Source organism: Pseudophryne corroboree (genome assembly GCF_028390025.1).
Source record: "Pseudophryne corroboree isolate aPseCor3 chromosome 3 unlocalized genomic scaffold, aPseCor3.hap2 SUPER_3_unloc_17, whole genome shotgun sequence".
NCBI classification, from domain to species: Eukaryota; Metazoa; Chordata; class Amphibia; order Anura; family Myobatrachidae; genus Pseudophryne; species Pseudophryne corroboree.
In genome coordinates, this window is record NW_026967505.1 from 1,781,226 (window position 1) to 1,800,564 (window position 19,339).

The 19,339-nt window shown below is 46.7% G+C and overlaps 1 protein-coding gene across 1 annotated transcript in view; it reads left to right on the forward strand.

Annotated features, from left to right (window-relative positions):
- The window catches only part of LOC134983541 (zinc finger protein 585A-like), a 174,550-nt gene that overhangs the window by 48,721 nt on the left and 106,490 nt on the right, over positions 1-19,339 (forward strand). The gene's annotated exons all lie outside the window — the stretch shown is intronic.

The window sequence follows — 19,339 nt, forward strand, 5'->3', positions numbered from 1 at the left end:
AGAACGTTTCTGGGGTGTATTCAGCCCCTTTACATTGATGGACAGACATGTTAGCGGCATGGCTAAAGAGAGAGAAGGGGGCAATCCACAGGAAACTGATGGGGCCCCGAACTCTGCTAAAATAGGTGAGAGAGAGAAGAAAAAAGAGAGAAAAAGAAAAAATAATAGAAGTGTTTAATCCTATACACAAACAACTATATAAGATATATAGATCTAACTATCTATAAATGCAGGTATATCATTGTACATACGAACTATAACAAGAACCTAGAAAAGGAGGCGAGAAAGAAAAGACAAAAAAGTAGACGTAGTATCCCAAAGGCAGGATACCCGACTACTAAGATTGAGCTCTAAAAAAAAAGGAAAGAGCTCACTGGTGGGATACAAATGCAATGAAATAGAGGAGGGTATTAGCCCTATATTCTTAGGTATAGCTCTAATCCCTAGAGACTGGGGGAGGAAGTGTCAAGCCAAGGCACTGACACCCCCCACCCAAAACTAATCGTAAATAGAGAGAATGGGCCGTCCAGCACCATAGAGGAACCTATAGTAGAGGCAGGACAGTCCAATACAGAGAGAACCAGATGAAAAAAAAAAGATAACCAGATATTAGACATAAGACAGTCTCAAAGTAGTAATAATATCAGAGCAATGGCATTGTCGCTGAGCTGACCGCTAACTAGAGACGGGTCCCTGGGTATCGGGGCAGGGATCAATCTTAAGGCCCATTTATAGGGCAGTGTATCCGGTCCACCGGTCAGGACTGCAAGATAAAAGTACAACAACACAAGAAGTACATATATCCAGCCAATAAGAACTGTGCAGAAGTTAAGTAAAGGAGCAGTCATATCTGAAACAGCATCTAAAATGGAGGCAGCACAACACTTGAGTAAGAATATGAAAAAGATTAGTTAAACTATACGGTATCAAAACTCAAATGTAAACATAAATTGAAACAGAAGGGTCTTCACTTCTGAGAAGTAGTAGTAGGAGACAGTTGTAGTTTGTCTCCGTCTTCAGGGGAGCGGACGATATGAGCTTTGCCATCAATCTCCACAATCAGACGAAAAGGAAAACCCCAACGATACTTGTAACCGTTGTGGCGCAGTGTAGACAGAACAGAACGTAGGTCACGCCGTTTAGCAATAGTCACTGGTGACAAATCCTGGTAAATCTGGATCCGTGATTCTTCCAATAGAGTTGAAGTGGAATTCCTGCATGCCGTGGTAATGCTGTTCTTAGTCTTGAATGACAAAAACCGAAGAATAACATCACGGGGAGGATCAGAGTCCCTTGGTTTAGGCCGCAGGGCGCGGTGGGCTCTCTCTATCAGGATGGCGGATTCCGAGAGAGACGGGACTAAATACAGAAACAATCGTTTGAGGTATGGTTCCAGTTCGGAGGCCGGAATGGATTCAGGGACATTGCGAATGCGTAAGTTATTCCGCCTCTCGCGATTTTCGCTATCCTCAACTTTATCTTTAAGGAATTCCAACTCGCCAGATAGGTAGCTCATGTCCTCGCCCACTTGTTTGTGGAATTCCCGTTGGTTTTCCACCCGTGATTCCAGTGAGCTGGTGCGAGAGTCCAAGGCCGCCAAGTCGGTCTTCAGCTCACCGATCGCTGATTGGAGAGCGGTGGTGAAGGAATTTTTAAGGTCCAATATCATACTCTGAAGGGATTGAATATCCTCTTTGGTTAAGGGTGAATCTTTCGGATCCATGTTAGGGGAGGACAATAGCGAAGACGGAGACAAATTTTCAGCCGTTTTTTCCCGGCGCAAAAAGTGTGAAATATCTTGCGAGGCTCCTGTTTTCTTTGCTAGGGTGTTCGCTCTGCTCATAATATCTGGTGAAATAGAAGTGCCAGCTTAGGGATAGATTACAATAAAGGTCTGCCAGGGTGTTACGTGCTCATCAGTTGAATTGGGTAGGGGGGTGGTCAGGCATTTGTGTTTTCACATCATTCGAAAGGACCTAGGTCCCAACATTTCGTTAAAACTAAGAGAGGAATCCACAGGAGAGCGTCCTGAATCACTACACACCGTGTCGGGAGTAGGTGAGGTGCAATATAAGAGTTAACAGCAGGGGGCTTTGAGGGTTAAATCTGAGAGAATGCACTGTACATGCAAAAAGAGAGAAATATGGGGTAGGAAGCCTCAGTGCAGTGCTTGCAGGTGGTTATCTGCAGAGAGCTCAAGGGATGATGCAGTGTCTCACTGTAATATAGAGCCTGCTGTCCAGCAAGCACCTCAGGAGCAGCACAATTCAAAGGAGCCTGCTCTGCCACCTCCAAGATGGCCGCCGTCAGCTCCAGGAGTCCCTGCACCGTCTACCTCTGTCAACGATCAGCAGGATCAGAGGCCAGCCCGTGCCCCCACCGACTCCAGCAAGGTCCCTCCGGCAAGCACAGGCCACTAACGGGCCGCTCGTACGAGCGCGGCGCCCGCACCTCACACTTCGCCACAACCAAAATGGACTCCGCCACCAGATCCCCGCGGCTCGGCCCGGCTCAGCCAGCACACCACGGCTCCAGGGGCTCCCACCGCCACCTCGTCTGCTCAGTAAAGGCTCCCAGGTAGGATGTCTGCAGTGGGGTAGGTCGAAAAGCGTTGTGCGGTGCCTGGTGGTCGTAGGAGCGCGGGCGGAGGGCTCCCAAATTTAGGCCCCGGCTTCAACGTAAAGGGGTCCAAGAGGGCTTTTTCAGCAGGAGCTCCCCTGGGACACTTCCTTTCAGTTCAGGCCACAAGCCACCGTGCAACCTCATTTTTAAGGACACTGAGGACACTTTTCTTAATGTCCCTGTACAGTCCGGGAATCGCTTGCCTAGAGAAGTGGAATCTAGATGGGATTTGGTACAGGGGACACAGAATGTCCATCAACTGTCTAAATCCCACTTCACTAATGGCGGATACTGGATGCATGTCTACCACCAGCATAGTTGTTATGACCTCAGTTATCTGCTTTATAACAGGGTGATTGCTGTCATATTTAATCTTCCTTGCAAAGGACTGTTGGACAGTCAATTGCTTAGTTGAAGCAGTACAAGTGGTCCTTCGACTTCCCCTCTGGGATGACGATCGACTCCCAGCAGCAGCGGCAGCAGTAGGCGTACCACCCAAGGATCCTCTGGAAGAATCCCGATTAGGAGAGGACTCGTCAGTCATCCCAATGACATGGCCTGCAGAAACACTGACGTTCCTGACTAAGGAGGAAATTGACATTGAGTGAGTTGGTGGTGTGGCTTGCAGGAGCTTGGGTACAACAGGAAGAAGGGATTTAGGGGTCAGTGGACTACTTATGCTCTTACCCAAAGTTTCTGAACTTGACAATGACTTCTGATGAATGTGCTGCAGGTGATGTATACGGGTGTTCCTAGGTGGTTAAAATACTTGCCCCTACTTATTACGGATTGACAAAGGCAACACTTGGCATGACACCTGCTTTCCGTATTTGTGGAGAAATTATTCCACACCGAAGAGGTGGCTTTTTTGGTATTTTGCCCAGGTATGATAATGGGTTTTCTCATCCCACGGACAACAACTGTTTCCACTGGTGCCTTATTCAAACAAACCACATCACCCTCAGAATCCTCATCGTCAACTTCCTCCTGTCACGAACCGATCATTCACCACTGTGGGTTCTGGGGTCTGTCCGTTGCCAGCACGGTTGCTCCCAGTGCTGTGTGGCTGTGTGGGGATGCGGTGTGGTCAGCAGCAGAGGTGATGTAGGTTCTGGGAGCTGGGAGTGCGGGGACCGAATGCTCCGCTGTGTGTCTGCAGTATAGGAGGTGGCCATGTTGGAGACCAAATGAGTACCTATGAGCACTTGTGAAACACCTGTGGGTAAGTGTTAGCCAATCCTGTGCTTGTGCTGCCTTTAAGTAGGCTGGGATTATGTTACTCTGAGCCAGTGCTTTGTTGTATGTACTCTATGCCCTAGCTCTGTGCTTTCTCTGTGATATCCTGTGTGGTTCCAGTGGTCCTGATATCGCCTCCGCTCCCAGGGGTCTGCCTGCAGCCTTCACCACAAGAGATCCACCAGCTCCCTGCTGTGCTGTCAGTAAATCGCTCTCCAAGTGGCAACAAGTGGATTCCCGGAGCCCTGTGAGAAGTTTCCCTGTTTGTTCCGTGACTGCCTGCATCAATCATACAGTCTGTGGAAGTTTCTACCTAATCCTGATCCTAGTTCTCTCATCATCCAGTTGAACTCATTATTCACCATTGTTATCTGCTGCAGCTTCACAGTGCTTCAAGTATTATCTTCACAGCCTGCAAGTATTCTTTTCAGTATTGTATCTTCATTGTTGCTTCATTCAAGGACAATTCTTCACAACCTTCCAGTTTAACCTTTAAGCTTCTGTACAAGTCTCTACAGTTATTAATTTATGTCTACAATATCCAGTTAACACTCCTTACAGTTTGGGACCAATCATTGCTTCATTTGGACAATTCTTCATTCATTCTCAAGCCTGTTTGAATTCAGTTGTATGAACATTTCTTCTATGCATCTATAATACTGTTCCTACTTATTATTATACCATTCATTGCAGTACGTCAGTTTACATTCGGTGACTCATGATTGTCATTTAACTCATTATTGGAATAATTCTCCTGAAATAAATATATGAAACTGAACTTTCCTCGTCCTCCCTGTTTTCACCTTACTCCAGCACCTACACCTTCGGTTGGTCCAGGGTTAACGGATTGACAAAAACAGTGGGCCCTGACACCTATTCAGAGCCAGCTACACCTACATCCTCCTCATCCTGGTGTACGTCTACAGTGTTATCCTCAATCTCAATATCAGCAACTGGACTGGCAGTGCTCTTCCCAGCACTTGCAGGGGGCGTGCAAATGGGCGTAGGAGCCTCCTCTTTCCATATAGTCTTGGGAAGTTCAGTCCTAGACATCACAACCGCGGACACACTTGGACTCTCCTTGGGGATTTGTGATATCTCTGAACGCACAAATGTTTTTTCCTGTGTTTTAACAAGCTTCATTTTTTACATTTTTCAAGAGAGAGGAGGGCTTCCATCCTCATGAGAAGATGAGCCACCAGTCATGAACATAGGCCAGGGCCTTAGCCTTTCCTTGCCACTTCGTGTCGTGATTGGCATATTGCCAATTTTATGTTTCTCGTCAGATAATTTCTTTTTTTTCTGATTATTAATTTTTGCTTCTTGCTTTTTACACGCCCTCTATGACATTGGGCATCGGCCTTAGCAGACGACGTTGATGGAATTAAATCGTCAATGTCATGACTGATGGTAGCAGCAGCTTCAGCACTATTACTAGGAACTGGAAGTGGTTCCTGATCTTCCACTATTTTTTCCTCCAAATTGTTCTCCATTTCACAGGACAGCACACCTTTATTACAACACACAGAACAGTGCCCCTTTATTTTTATAGCACCCCTGTATACTTACAGTATAGAGAGCCAGTGTATTGTTACTTGAACAGCAACACCCCTATATTTTACAGCATTCAGCAGTGTGCTTTTAATTTTTAACAACTGCACCCCTGAATTTTTATAACATACTGGGCCAGCAGCACCCCTATATTTTCCAGCATACAGGAGGACAGTGCCCTTACACCCTGTACAACACAGTGACAGCCAGGACAGCAACACCCATGTACAGCTGCAGCACATGAAACACCAGTGACAGGACAGCACCCCTAACACAGCACAGGTACACCACAGTGACGGCAGCAGCACCCCTACAGAGCACACACTGACCCCACCCAATGCCACCACCCACAGAGAGAGACAGGGGTCTGTCTCCCTCACTCTCCAAGTCTGGAGTGAAAATGGCGGAGACATGTGGATGTTTATATGGAATCCAAATCCCGCGGGAATCTGACAGTGGGATGATGATGTTTTGCCTCATTCTGGTTTCCAAGTTTGGCTGGAAGTCCCGAGCCAGACTCGGATCCAGGCTCAGAGCGTGAAGTTCGGGGGGTTCAGTTCTCAGGGATCCAAACCCGCTCATATCTAATAATAATGTGTAATAAACATTACGCTGTGTAATAATGTGTAATGGGCATTACGGTGTGCAATAATGTGTAATGGGCATCACGCTGTGTAATAATGTGTAATGGGCATTACGGTGTGTAATAATGTGTAATAAGCATTACGGTGTGTAATAATGTGTAATGGGCATTACGGTGTGTAATATTGTGTAATGGGCATTACAGTGTGTAATAATGTGTAATGGGCATAACAGATGTGTAATGATGTGTAATGGACATTACAGTGTGCAATAATGTGTAATGGGCATTACAGTGTGTAATAATGTGTAATGGGCAATACAGTGTGTAATAATGTGTAATGGGCAATACAGTGTGTAATAATGTGTAATGGGCATAACGGTGTGTGATAATGTGTAATGGGCATAACGGTGTGTAATAATGTGTAATGGGCATAACGGTGTGTAATAATGTGTAATGGGCAATACAGTGTGTAATAATGTGTAATGGGCATAACAGTGTGTAATAATGTGTAATGTGCATAACGGTGTGTAATAATGTATATTGGGCATTATGATGTGTAATAATGTGTAACGGTGCTGGAGATAAGTTTCTATTTTTCAGCTGGAAGCTCATGTTGTTTGTGCGCGTTAAGCACACCAGTGCTGACAGGAGTATACCGGTGTATGAACAGAGAGGGATGCAAAGCAAACGAACTCACAGACAGACATGGGAGTATAACATAACATACACAGAAGGTGATGGAATAACTAATAAACACAAAGTGAACAAAGAAGCTTGAAGGCTCAGGAATTGGGTGTCTCCCTAGTGTCAGGAATGCTCAGATGGAATAGAGCGGACAATGAGGCGAGATGTAGTGATTTAACATGTGGAGCACCCGAAATGATGTTGCTAAGAGCAACAGAAGGAACCCTAAAGGGTTACCAACGGGTGTGGAAATAAACTCCTTGGTCAGAGATAGAAGTATAGACACAAGGACAGTATCCACAATCCTAACCCCCACTTGCAGGGCACAGGTTCAGCTTACTGCCACTAAACTGACACCTGGACGCCCTGCACAGTGAGAGAGGCAGGCAGGTCTGAGAGTACAGCCGCAAATCTGCTGGGATCACAGAATAGCAAAAGAACCCCAGCAGGTTAAACAACTGACTCCAGTCTTACTGCTAGGTCCGGATTGGCAGAATGATGTACCGAATCCCAAGGCCTATTTGTAGTAAGCAACAAGTAAATACAAAGTAACACAGCACTAGCGAACTCTCTGGAACTGACTAACAAACAAAGATTCAGCAGCACCTGCCTAGCCTGAGAAGATGGTTTATATAGCAGGTGCTGTCCACGCCCCACTCAGACCTCACAGACTGTGAGCACAAAACCAGCGCGGATTCCCTGCCGTGCAGAGCCTGTAACCACTGCACAGTAAAAACCCGGACCGGAGTATCAGCTGCGCTCAGGTTACTTCGCTAACACTTGCCTCCCGGTTGCCATGGCGATGTGGCAGCACAGAGCAGGAGATCCTAACAGTGCGTTACTATACAGGTTGTATGACACAGGTGTGTACATTACACTAGTACTTTGTAGTTAACTTGTGTGTAATATTTTTCCCACAAATATATCAGCAGAGAAATATCGCAAATTCTAGTCTGGATTAATTGAATTGTATCACGAGAACGAGTGCCTGTGGTGTGTAATAAGCGTGGACTATGCCAAGAGGACACAGAGGAATCGGGCATATGACCAGATGATCAGATACAGTAGAGCCAGGAACAGCTAACAGTGTTTTTGTAGGATTACAAGAAGTACATGTATTCACAATGTTCAGGAGACGGGACGGATGAGGTTTACAAGCCAACGCTGTGGTATTATGACCTCATGAAAACCACTTTGGAGCAAGAGACAAGGATAAGGTCACAGTGTAATCTGGATCCGGATTCTCCCACTCTTGTGGAAGAGGAGGCATCGGAGATTCTGGATCTGGTAAGTACATACACATTTTTATTGTATTGTACCCACACATTTTTACATGGAGTTAATTTTTGCTTTATATTGCTGGATATTACACCGGAGCTGGAAGTGAAGCCTTCCATGAGCGAGACAACTGAAGTGGACGACCCAACCCCACAGCCATGACCCCCGAAACAGCGGAGGTCATCCGGAAACCCACTTCTGCGCCACCCAGCTCACAACAGTTTTTTTGACTCTCGCCGAGGAGGTTCTTAATAGGCCCCCGGACTTGGAGCAATCGTTTGGCAATTACATCATGGTGGAAATGTGACTGATGAAGGAGGATCAAAAGAAGATCTACAAGCGTCTGGTTCTTGATGCTACCTCATTCACAAATGACAAATCTCTTGTTGAGGTGCGTGAGATAACACTTGGGATAAGGTTGGTTTATTATCCTCCCTGCGCTATCGCCCCTCGGTGTCTAATGTTGTAGATTTCTTGATAAAAGTAACATTTCTTGATACAAGTAAATGACTTAATCTGTTTGCTACTAGATGTCACATGTTACACATAAATCCCCGCTGTTCTTGCAGTCTGGGTTGAACATTGCATGTGACTATGTAACAGAAGACTATATTATGTTCCTCCAATAAGTGTGAATGGAATAAAATAGTCTCATCTTGTGCCTGTATTCTGTATAATGTATTATTCCTATCAGAAAGATGTTACCTGGGTGTTATATATATAGTTACTGGGATACTAGTGGGCTTAGAGAGTGTTTGATCCCAGGATGTAAAGATATTATCTTCATATACAAATTATGGATCGTACTTCATTGTCCTGGTTGAGGCCTTTGGGTGTTTGGGTCACCATGTGGATTATCATACGCAGGTCCTCCCTGTTGATGGTGTGTATGTAGTCACCCCCTCTCCAGGTTTTCTTAACCTCCTTCAGTCCTGTGACCTTGAGTAGTTTGGGATTTGATTCATGATGTTCTTTGTAATGTAAGGAAAGTGGATGTTCTTCCAAACCTTTTTTTTATATTCCGTATGTGTTCATTTATTCTCATTTTGAGTGGCTGTATAGTCCTTCTGTTATGCACACCAGTGCCTGCAGGAAAGTACTGGTGTCAGAACTGTTATGCACTCCAGTGTCTGCAGGAATGTACTGGTGTTTGAACTGTTATGCAAAACAAATGGACTCACAGACAAACTGGGGAATATGACATAACGTACACAGAAGGTGATAGGGTAACAAAATACACACAAAGTGAACAGAGAAGCCCAGAGGCTAAGGAACTGGGTATCTCCCTTGTATTAGAACTGCTCAGATGGAAAAAGCAAGATGTTGTGTTTTAATACGTAGAGAACCCGAAATGCTGTTGCTAAGGGCAACAGCAAAACCCTAAAGGGTTACCAACGGGTGTGGCAGTAAACTCCTTGGTCAGAGATGGAATGATAGACACAAGGAGAGTCTCCACAATCCTAATTCTCACTTGCAGTGCACAGGTTTTAGCTTACTGCCACTAAACTGACCCCTGACACCTAGCACAGTGAGACAGGATTAGACAGGCAAGTCTTAGAATACAGCCGCAAACTTGCTAAGTTCACAGAGTAGTAACAGAACCCCAGCAAGCTAAACGACTGACTCCAGTCTTACTGCTAGGTCTGGATTGGCAGAGTGTAATACCAAATCCCCAGGCCTATTTGCAGTAAGCAACAAACAAATACAAAGCTACACAGTACTGGCTAACTTTCATGAACTGACTAACCAACAAAGATTCAGCAGCATCTGCTTACCCTGAAAAGAGGCCTTATAAAGCAGATGCTGTCCACGCCCCACTCAGACCTCACAGACTGTGAGCACAAAAACCAGCACCGGATCCCCTGCCGTGCACAGAGCCTATAACCACTGCACAGCAAAAGACCCGAACCGGAGTATCAGCTGCGCTCAGGTTACTCCACTAGCACTTGTCTCCCGGTTGCCATGACGACGTGGCAGCACAGGGCAGGAGACCCTAACAGTACCCCCCTCTGACGAGGGGTCAAAGAACCCCTACCACCGGGTTTATCGGGGAACTGCGAGAAGAAAGAGCGTATCAGTCTGGGGGCATGAAGATCACAACTGCGCACCCACGACCGCTCCTCCGGGCCATACCCCTTCCAGTGCACCAAAAATGACAGCCGACCCCGAACCACCTTGGAGTCAAGAATCCTTTCAACAACAAACTCCCTCTGGCCACGTAGCAGAAGAGGGGAAGGTCTTCCACTGGAAGAAGGATTACTAATCGCCCGTTTTAAAAGGGAACAATGAAATGTTTTATTGATACCCAAAGAACGGGGCAGATCTAACTGAAATGCCACCGGATTGATAACCCTGGTGATCTTATAAGGGCCGATGAACCGGGGCCCTAACTTATGAGATGGCTGTCTCAACTTCAAATTCTTGGTAGACAACCAGACGAAGTCTCCTAATTTGAAGCTGCAGGGTCTTTTCCGCTTATCAAAAACCCTTTTGGTCACTAATGACACAGACACAAGGGCTTTCTTCACTTTCCGCCAAATACCTCTAAGGACCGAAACCACAGAGGAACCACCAGGCGTGGAGTCCAGGGGGTCAAAAAAATTGGCCTTAGGATGATGCCCATACACACAAAGGAAGGGAGAGATCCCTGTAGCAGAGTGAGCCGCGTTGTTATAGGCAAACTCCGCCATGGACAGATGAGCAACCCAGTCAGTCTGACACTTGGAGACATAACACCTGAGGAACTGCTCCAAGGACTGGTTCACCCTTTCAGTCTGCCCATTAGACTGCGGATGGTATCCTGACGACAAGCTGACAGAAATCTGGAGATCGGAACAAAATGCCCTCCAGAATTTGGCCACAAACTGGGATCCGCGGTCAGAGACCACATCAAGTGGCAACCCGTGGAGACGCACAACATGCAGCATAAATAATTCAGACAGGCGTCTGGCTGATGGCAGCCCAACCAGTGGAACGAAGTGCGCCATCTTCGAAAACCTGTCAACGACAACCCAGATGGCTGTCATCCCCGAGGATTTGGGCAAGTCCACCACAAAATCCATTGAAATGTGGGTCCATGGCTTAGATGGGATAGAGAGTGGATGTAATGGGCCAACAGGAACCCCTCTAGGAGTCTTATTTCGGGCACAGATGTCACATGCCCGAACCCACTGATCCACATCCTTAGCCACCGAGGGCCACCACACCGCCCTAGATAGCAACTCCCGAGTTCTGGCAATACCCGGGTGACCTGCCGACTTCTTGGCATGGAATTCCAGGAACACTCGCTGTCTTAACCTAGGAGGCACAAACAAAAGACCTACCAGAAGGTCTGGAGGAGCCTGCTCCTGTGCTCTAAGGACTAATGATAAGAGGTCCTGGGTAATGCCCACTTTAATACATGATGGGGAAACAATGGGCAACGGCTCCTCGGTGGTCTCCTGGATTGGAGCAAAACTCCGCGAGAGCGCATCAGCCTTGATGTTTTTTGACCCAGGGCGATATGTTATAAAAAAATGAAAGCGAGCAAAAAACAAAGCCCATCGTGCCTGCCTGGCATTGAGACGCTTCGCTGACTCTAAATATGCCAGATTCTTATGGTCAGTGAGAATTGAGACCACAAACTTAGCCCCCTCAAGCCAGTGTCTCCACTCCTCGAGTGCATCCTTAATAGCCAACAATTCCCGGTTACCCACGTCATAATTCATCTCGGCAGGCGAAAATTTACGGGAAAAGTAAGCACAGGGATGAAGGCGATTATCAGACACTCCCATCTGAGAAAGCACTGCCCCAATACCCATCTCAGAGGCATCCACCTCCACCACAAAAGGACGCTCTGGATCTGGGTGTCGCAGCACCTTGGCCGAAACAAATGCCTCACAAGACCAGTGAGCAACATCCGCCCCTTTCTTAGTGAGTGCCACCAAGGGCGCCACTATAGACGAAAATCCAGCGATAAATCGTCTATAAAAATTCGCAAAGCCCAGGAAACGCTGAAGCACCTTCAAACTAGTGGGCTGCACCCAATCCAGGACTGCCTGTACCTTGGAACCCTCCATTTGGAAACCTTCTGGGGAGATAATATATCCTAGAAATGCGATTTGCTGAACTTCAAATTCGCACTTCTCCAGCTTCGCCCCAAGCCGGTGGTCTCTGAGTTTCTGGAGGACTAAGCGTACATGCTTCCGATGTTCCTCCAGGGAATGGGAGAAGATTAGGATGTCATCTAAGTATACAACTAAGAATCTATCCAAATATTCCCTGAGCACATCATTCATGAAATCCTGGAAGACTGCCGGGGCATTACAGAGCCCAAAAGGCATCACCAAATATTCATAATGCCCTGAGTGGGTATTAAAGGCAGTCTTCCATTCATCCCCCTCTCTTATTCGGATTAGATTGTACGCACCGCGTAGGTCAATCTTAGAAAAAATGGTGGCAGTACGAAGCTGGTCAAACAAGACCGAAATGAGAGGCAGTGGGTATGAGTTTTTAATCGTGATACGGTTCAATTCCCTGAAGTCGATGCAGGGTCGCAACGAACCGTCCTTTTTACCCACGAAGAAGAACCCCGACCCAACTGGAGACTGTGAAGGTCTGATAAATCCCTTAGCCAAGTTCTCCTGAATGTACTCTGCCATAGCCTGAGTCTCAGGACGTGACAGGGAGTACAACCTGCTCTTGGGAAGCTTAGCATTTGGCAACATATCAATGGCACAGTCATAGGGTCGATGGGGAGGTAGTACCTCTGCGACTTTTTTGGAGAACACATCCGCAAAATCTGCATAACACCCTGGCAATCCTGGCAAACTTAGCTGCGAGAGCCTGACTGGAAGGCTCAAGCAACTCCTGAAACAATCAGTACCCCAACTAAGAATCTCCCCAGAGACCCAGTCAAATTGAGGATTGTGGGCCCTTAACCAGGGTAACCCCAACACCAATGGGGCAAAAGTACAGACAGTCACATAAAAGGACAATTTTTCAGAGTGTGTGGCTCCAATAAACAAAGAAATCTGGCTAGTGCAAGAGGTAATTTTACCTTGGGATAATGGTTCCCCGTTTAACCCACAAATCTCAATTTCCGATGCCAAGGGTACTAAGGGAACAGAGTGTTTCAGGGCGAATTGGCGGTCCATAAAAACCCCGTCGGCCCCACTGTCCACAAAGGCCTCAGTCTTGACAGTTTGACCGAGGATATTCAAGGTCACCGGAATGATAAAAGTCTTCTTGGGAAATTCTGACTTCTGGCCTGACAGGATATTTCCCATCACCCTCAGGCCCTGAAGTTTTCCGGCTTTTCTGGGCATGATACTACTACATGACCTTTATTCCCACAGTACAAACACAACCCCTGCTGTCTCCTCCGCGTCTTCTCACGCGAGGAGAGGCGGGTAGCCCCGATCTGCATAAGCTCCTCAGAAAATTCCTCAGAGTCTGAGGTTCCCTTGGGAAGGAAGGAAATCTCAGTCTCCCTTTCAAGCCTACGTTCTCTCAGCCGTCTATCCACCCGGATGGATAACTGCATGAGCTGATCCAAGCTATCAGGCAAGGGATATTATACCAGTTGGTCCTTTATCTGGTTAGAAAGACCTCTTCGGTACTGGTGTCTCAGGGCTGGGTCATTCCACTGGGTATCATGGGCCAACCTCCGAAACTCCATACAGTAAACCTCAACTGGCCTTCGCCCTTGCTTAAGGATCGAAATCTGAGCCTCGGCTGAGGCCGTCTTGTCAGGGTCATCATACAACATGCCCAGTGCCGTAAAAAAAGCATCAACACTTTTAAGCGACGGACAGTCAGGCTGCAACCCATATGCCCAGACCTGTGGGTCTCCTTGTAGCAAGGAAATCACTATGCCCACCCGCTGAATCTCCGACCCAGAAGACTGAGGCCTAAGCCGGAAGTATAGCTTGCAGCTCTCCTTGAAACAAAAGAACTGCGAGCGATCTCCAGAAAAACGATCCGGGAGATTTACTTTCGGCTCCTTAACCCCTGCAGGTGCTGCTGCTGCGGGAGCTCCGCCAGCAGCCTGGGAGGTGTGCATTTTAATGGACAAATCATTAAATTGTCGAGTCAGGACCTGCACCTGATCGACCACCTGTTGCAACGTATTTTGAGGGGTATGCTCCATATTCCCACAAAATTTCAACAGGAGTATTAGGCTGCTGAATATGTTATGCACACCAGTGCCTGCAGGAAAGTACTGGTGTCAGAACTGTTATGCACTCCAGTGTCTGCAGGAATGTACTGGTGTTTGAACTGTTATGCAAAACAAATGGACTCACAGACAAACTGGGGAATATGACATAACGTACACAGAAGGTGATAGGGTAACAAAATACACACAAAGTGAACAGAGAAGCCCAGAGGCTAAGGAACTGGGTATCTCCCTTGTATTAGAACTGCTCAGATGGAAAAAGCAAGATGTTGTGTTTTAATACGTAGAGAACCCGAAATGCTGTTGCTAAGGGCAACAGCAAAACCCTAAAGGGTTACCAACGGGTGTGGCAGTAAACTCCTTGGTCAGAGATGGAATGATAGACACAAGGAGAGTCTCCACAATCCTAATTCTCACTTGCAGTGCACAGGTTTTAGCTTACTGCCACTAAACTGACCCCTGACACCTAGCACAGTGAGACAGGATTAGACAGGCAAGTCTTAGAATACAGCCGCAAACTTGCTAAGTTCACAGAGTAGTAACAGAACCCCAGCAAGCTAAACGACTGACTCCAGTCTTACTGCTAGGTCTGGATTGGCAGAGTGTAATACCAAATCCCCAGGCCTATTTGCAGTAAGCAACAAACAAATACAAAGCTACACAGTACTGGCTAACTTTCATGAACTGACTAACCAACAAAGATTCAGCAGCATCTGCTTACCCTGAAAAGAGGCCTTATAAAGCAGGTGCTGTCCACGCCCCACTCAGACCTCACAGACTGTGAGCACAAAAACCAGCACCGGATCCCCTGCCGTGCACAGAGCCTATAACCACTGCACAGCAAAAGACCCGAACCGGAGTATCAGCTGCGCTCAGGTTACTCCACTAGCACTTGTCTCCCGGTTGCCATGACGACGTGGCAGCACAGGGCAGGAGACCCTAACACCTTCCTATGTATTGTTGCGGACAGGGACATTCTAACATATATATGATGCCCTTGCTGTGGCATGGTAAGTTGTCCTGTGTGTTAAATGTTGTGGAATGTGAAACAGACATTACTGTTTGGGTAGGTGTGGTGCTTCTAGCTTTTGTTGTGTTGCAGCCCATGCAGGTCCCTTAGTGGTAGAAGTCCCCTTCTTATGTGTTCCATCTATAGTAGTTTGTGTTTTGGTGGTACGTGGCTGTGTACCAGCTTCTTCTTAATGTCTGGTGCTTTCAGGAACACTACTTTTGGTTTTGGAGGTATGATATCTGCTAGTGTGTCATCTAGAAGTATCGGCCAATGTTTGTTTATGATCTTTTTAATCTGATTTGCTTGTTTTGTGTATTGTGTTATGAAAGGGATCTCTTTGTCTGTTTTCTGTTCTGGTCTCTTTTTGTATTGTAGGGGGGAGGTCTATCATTTCCCTTACCCATGGTATATGCTGTCTGTACCTTTTCTGTATCGTACTGTTTCTCTCTAAATTTTAAACTTAGTTCTTGTCCTTGTGTCTCATAATCGCTGACTCTGGAGCAGTTCCTCCTGAGTCTTTTGAATTGGCCTACTGGGATACTGTTCAACCAGTTTGGGTGGTGGCAGCTGGAGGTTAGTATGAAGCTACGGACGTCCACTGGTTTGTTGAACGTGTTGGTATGCATTTCGTTATCTGTGATGAATATGTAAATATGTAATTAGTACCAGTGTTGGATTCTTGACCTCATTGTCCTGGACTTCTGATCATTGTGATCTATGCACTTCTTATGTTCCTTATAAAAGCACTGTTCAGAAATCTGCCCTTTATCTTCTATACCCAATGTATGGTGGCAGCACTGATATTCTGTGGGATACGCCTGGTTACTGTTGGTATAGTCCTTGCTAAAAAGACACTTGTTCTCATGATAGAGTCACTGAATCCAGACCAGAATTGGTGATTTTCTTCTATTTTTTTATATATATATATAAAGTTTTTTTTTTAAAGTTTTTTTTCTTGTTTAATTAATGGTTGTTAATGCAAATGTCATTTTGTGTAGAATCAGAGTGTCTGCGAGACGTTATGGAGCAAATGTATAATTTACTATTTGCTACTAATTCCCTCAAAACAACCGGACCTCCCAAATGTAAGTAGAAGGGACTGCAGCAGGTATCTCCCATACCTTCATACATGGACATCTCCAGGCAAGGGTCAGGTAAGTTTATTTTTCCAAATACAACAACCCTAATTCACCTACAAGTTAAAAAACAACATTTGAACAGACATAATTAATTTAAAACTAACAAATAAAACTTTCTTTACACAGAAAGAGACCCCCCCTTCCCTCCCGTAATATCATCCCACTATTCAAATGATTTGTCAAAATCGGACACAGCCAAAATCACACCGGAAATCTTTTGATTTTAAACTACTTTATTTCATATCTTTAATTCACATATTTTTGTCTATATTTTAAACTTAAAAAATACTTTACTCAGCAGTTTGCTTGTGGTGGCGAAATGCACATGCGCAGCAGCCGCGCAGACACACACATTGTGGCGGCATCCCTGAGGGGCGAAAGCGGGCGGGCCGGGACCATTTTCCAGGGGCTGCGTGATATCACACCTGCGGTCATCTCTGAGTAACCCCCTATAAGCTTCCAGAGTGCACCTCATATCTCATCTTTTCCAAGTTACTACAAATGATATGAGATCGGTAGCAGCACTACTTTCAGGATTATTACACAGAACACACATAAAGGCTGACACAGCAAATAACAGTAACACATACAAGGGATTCATTAGAAATAAGGAAGCATAATCATCATTAAGTCTAATTATCAGCTGATTCTGTGCAGGACCCATACACCTCTTTACTGCCTCCAGCATTCCCTGGTACTGCACTGCGGCCATCTGCCCTGTCTCCCCCCACTACTGCCACCCACAATGTCTCCCCCCACTACTGCCATCTGCCCTGTGTTCCCCCACTACGGCCAACGCCCTGTCTCCCCCCACACCTGCCACCCGCCCCGTCTCCCACCAACATCTCCCCCCCATTACTGCCACCCACCCTGTCCCCCCCTACTGCCATCCACCATCTCCCCACCACTACTGCCACCCACCTGTCTCCCTCCATGGTACTAACAGTCCTTCATCAACAGATGGAAGTAACCAGGGCAGTACAGAGGCAGAAGCTGCTTCTGGTACATGGACCCTGGTCATGTAGGGCTGGGAGAGTCAGTAAGATTATGTAATAGGGGCCTACAGTAAGTCAGTACGGAGGCAGAAGCTGCTTCTGGTACATGGACCCTGGTCATGTAGGGCTGGGAGAGTCAGTAAGATTATGTAATAGGGGCCTACAGTAAGTCAGTAAGGAGGCAGAAGCTGTTTCTGGTACATGGACCCTGGTCATGTAGGGCTGGGAGTCAGTAAGATTCTGTAATAGGGGACTACAGTAAGTCAGTAAAGAGGCAGAAGCTGCTTCTGGTACATGGACCCTGGTCATGTAGGGCTGGGAGAGTCAGTAAGATTATGTAATAGGGGCCTACAGTAAGTCAGTAAGGAGGCAGAAGCTGCTTCTGGTACATAGACCCTGGTCATGTAGGGCTGGGAGAGTCAGTAAGATTATGTAATAGGTGCCTACAGTAAGTCAGTAAGGAGGCAGAAGCTGCTTCTGGTACATGGACCCTGGTCATGTAGGGCTGGGAGAGTCAGTAAGATTATGTAATAGGGCCCTACAGTAAGTCAGTAAGGAGGCAGAAGCTGCTTCTGGTACATGGACCCTGGTCATGTAGGGCTGGGAGAGTCAGTAAGATTGTGTAATAGGGGCCTACAGTAAGTCAGTAAGGAGGCAGAAGCTGCTTCTGGTACATGGACCCTGGTCATGTAGGGCTGGGAGAGTCAGTAAGATTATGTAATAGGGGACTACAGTAAGTCAGTAAGGAGGCAGAAGCTGCTTCTGGTACATGGACCCTGGTCATGTAGGGCTGGGAGAGTCAGTAAGATTATGTAATAGGGGCCTACAGTAAGTCAGTAAGAAGGCAGAAGCTGCTTCTGGTACATGGACCCTGGTCATGTAGGGCTGGGAGAGTCAGTAAGATTATGTAATAGGGGCCTACAGTAAGTCAATAAGGAGGCAGAAGCTGCTTCTGGTACATGGACCCTGGTCATGTAGGGCTGGGAGAGTCAGTAAGATTGTGTAATAGGGGCCTACAGTAAGTCAGTAAGGAGGCAGAAGCTGCTTCTGGTACATGGACCCTGGTCATGTAGGGCTGGGAGAGTCAGTAAGATTATGTAATAGGGGCCTACAGTAAGTCAGTAAGGAGGCAGAAGCAGCTTCTGGTACATGGACCCCGGTCATGTAGGGCTGGGAGAGTCAGTAAGATTGTGTAATAGGGGCCTACAGTAAGTCAGTAAGGAGGCAGAAGCTGCTTCTGGTACATGGACCCTGGTCATGTAGGGCTGGGAGAGTCAGTAAGATTATGTAATAGGGGCCTACAGTAAGTCAGTAAGGAGGCAGAAGCTGCTTCTGGTACATGGACCCTGGTCATGTAGGGCTGGGAGAGTCAGTAAGATTGTGTAATAGGGGTCTACAGTAAGTCAGTAAGGAGGCAGAAGCTGCTTCTGGTACATGGACCCTGGTCATGTAGGGCTGGGAGAGTCAGTAAGATTATGTAATAGGGGCCTACAGTAAGTCAGTAAGGAGGCAGAAGCTGCTTCTGGTACATGGACCCTGGTCATGTAGGGCTGGGAGAGTCAGTAAGATTATGTAATAGGGGTCTACAGTAAGTCAGTAAGGAGGCAGAAGCTGCTTCTGGTACATGGACCCTGGTCATGTAGGGCTGGGAGAGTCAGTAAGATTATGTAATAGGGGCCTACAGTAAGTCAGTAAGGAAGCAGAAGTTGCTTCTGGTACATGGACCCTGGTCATGTAGGGCTGGGAGAGTCAGTAAGATTGTGTAATAGGGGCCTACAGTAAGTCAGTAAGGAGGCAGAAGCTGCTTCTGGTACATGGACCCTGGTCATGTAGGGCTGGGAGAGTCAGTAAGATTGTGTAATAGGGGCCTACAGTAAGTCAGTAAGGAGGCAGAAGCTGCTTCTGGTACATGGACCCTGGTCATGTAGGGCTGGGAGAGTCAGTAAGATTGTGTAATAGGGGACTACAGTAAGTCAGTAAGGAGGCAGAAGCTGCTCCTGGTACATGGACCCTGGTCATGTAGGGCTGGGAGAGTCAGTAAGATTGTGTAATAGGGGACTACAGTAAGTCAGTAAGGAGGCA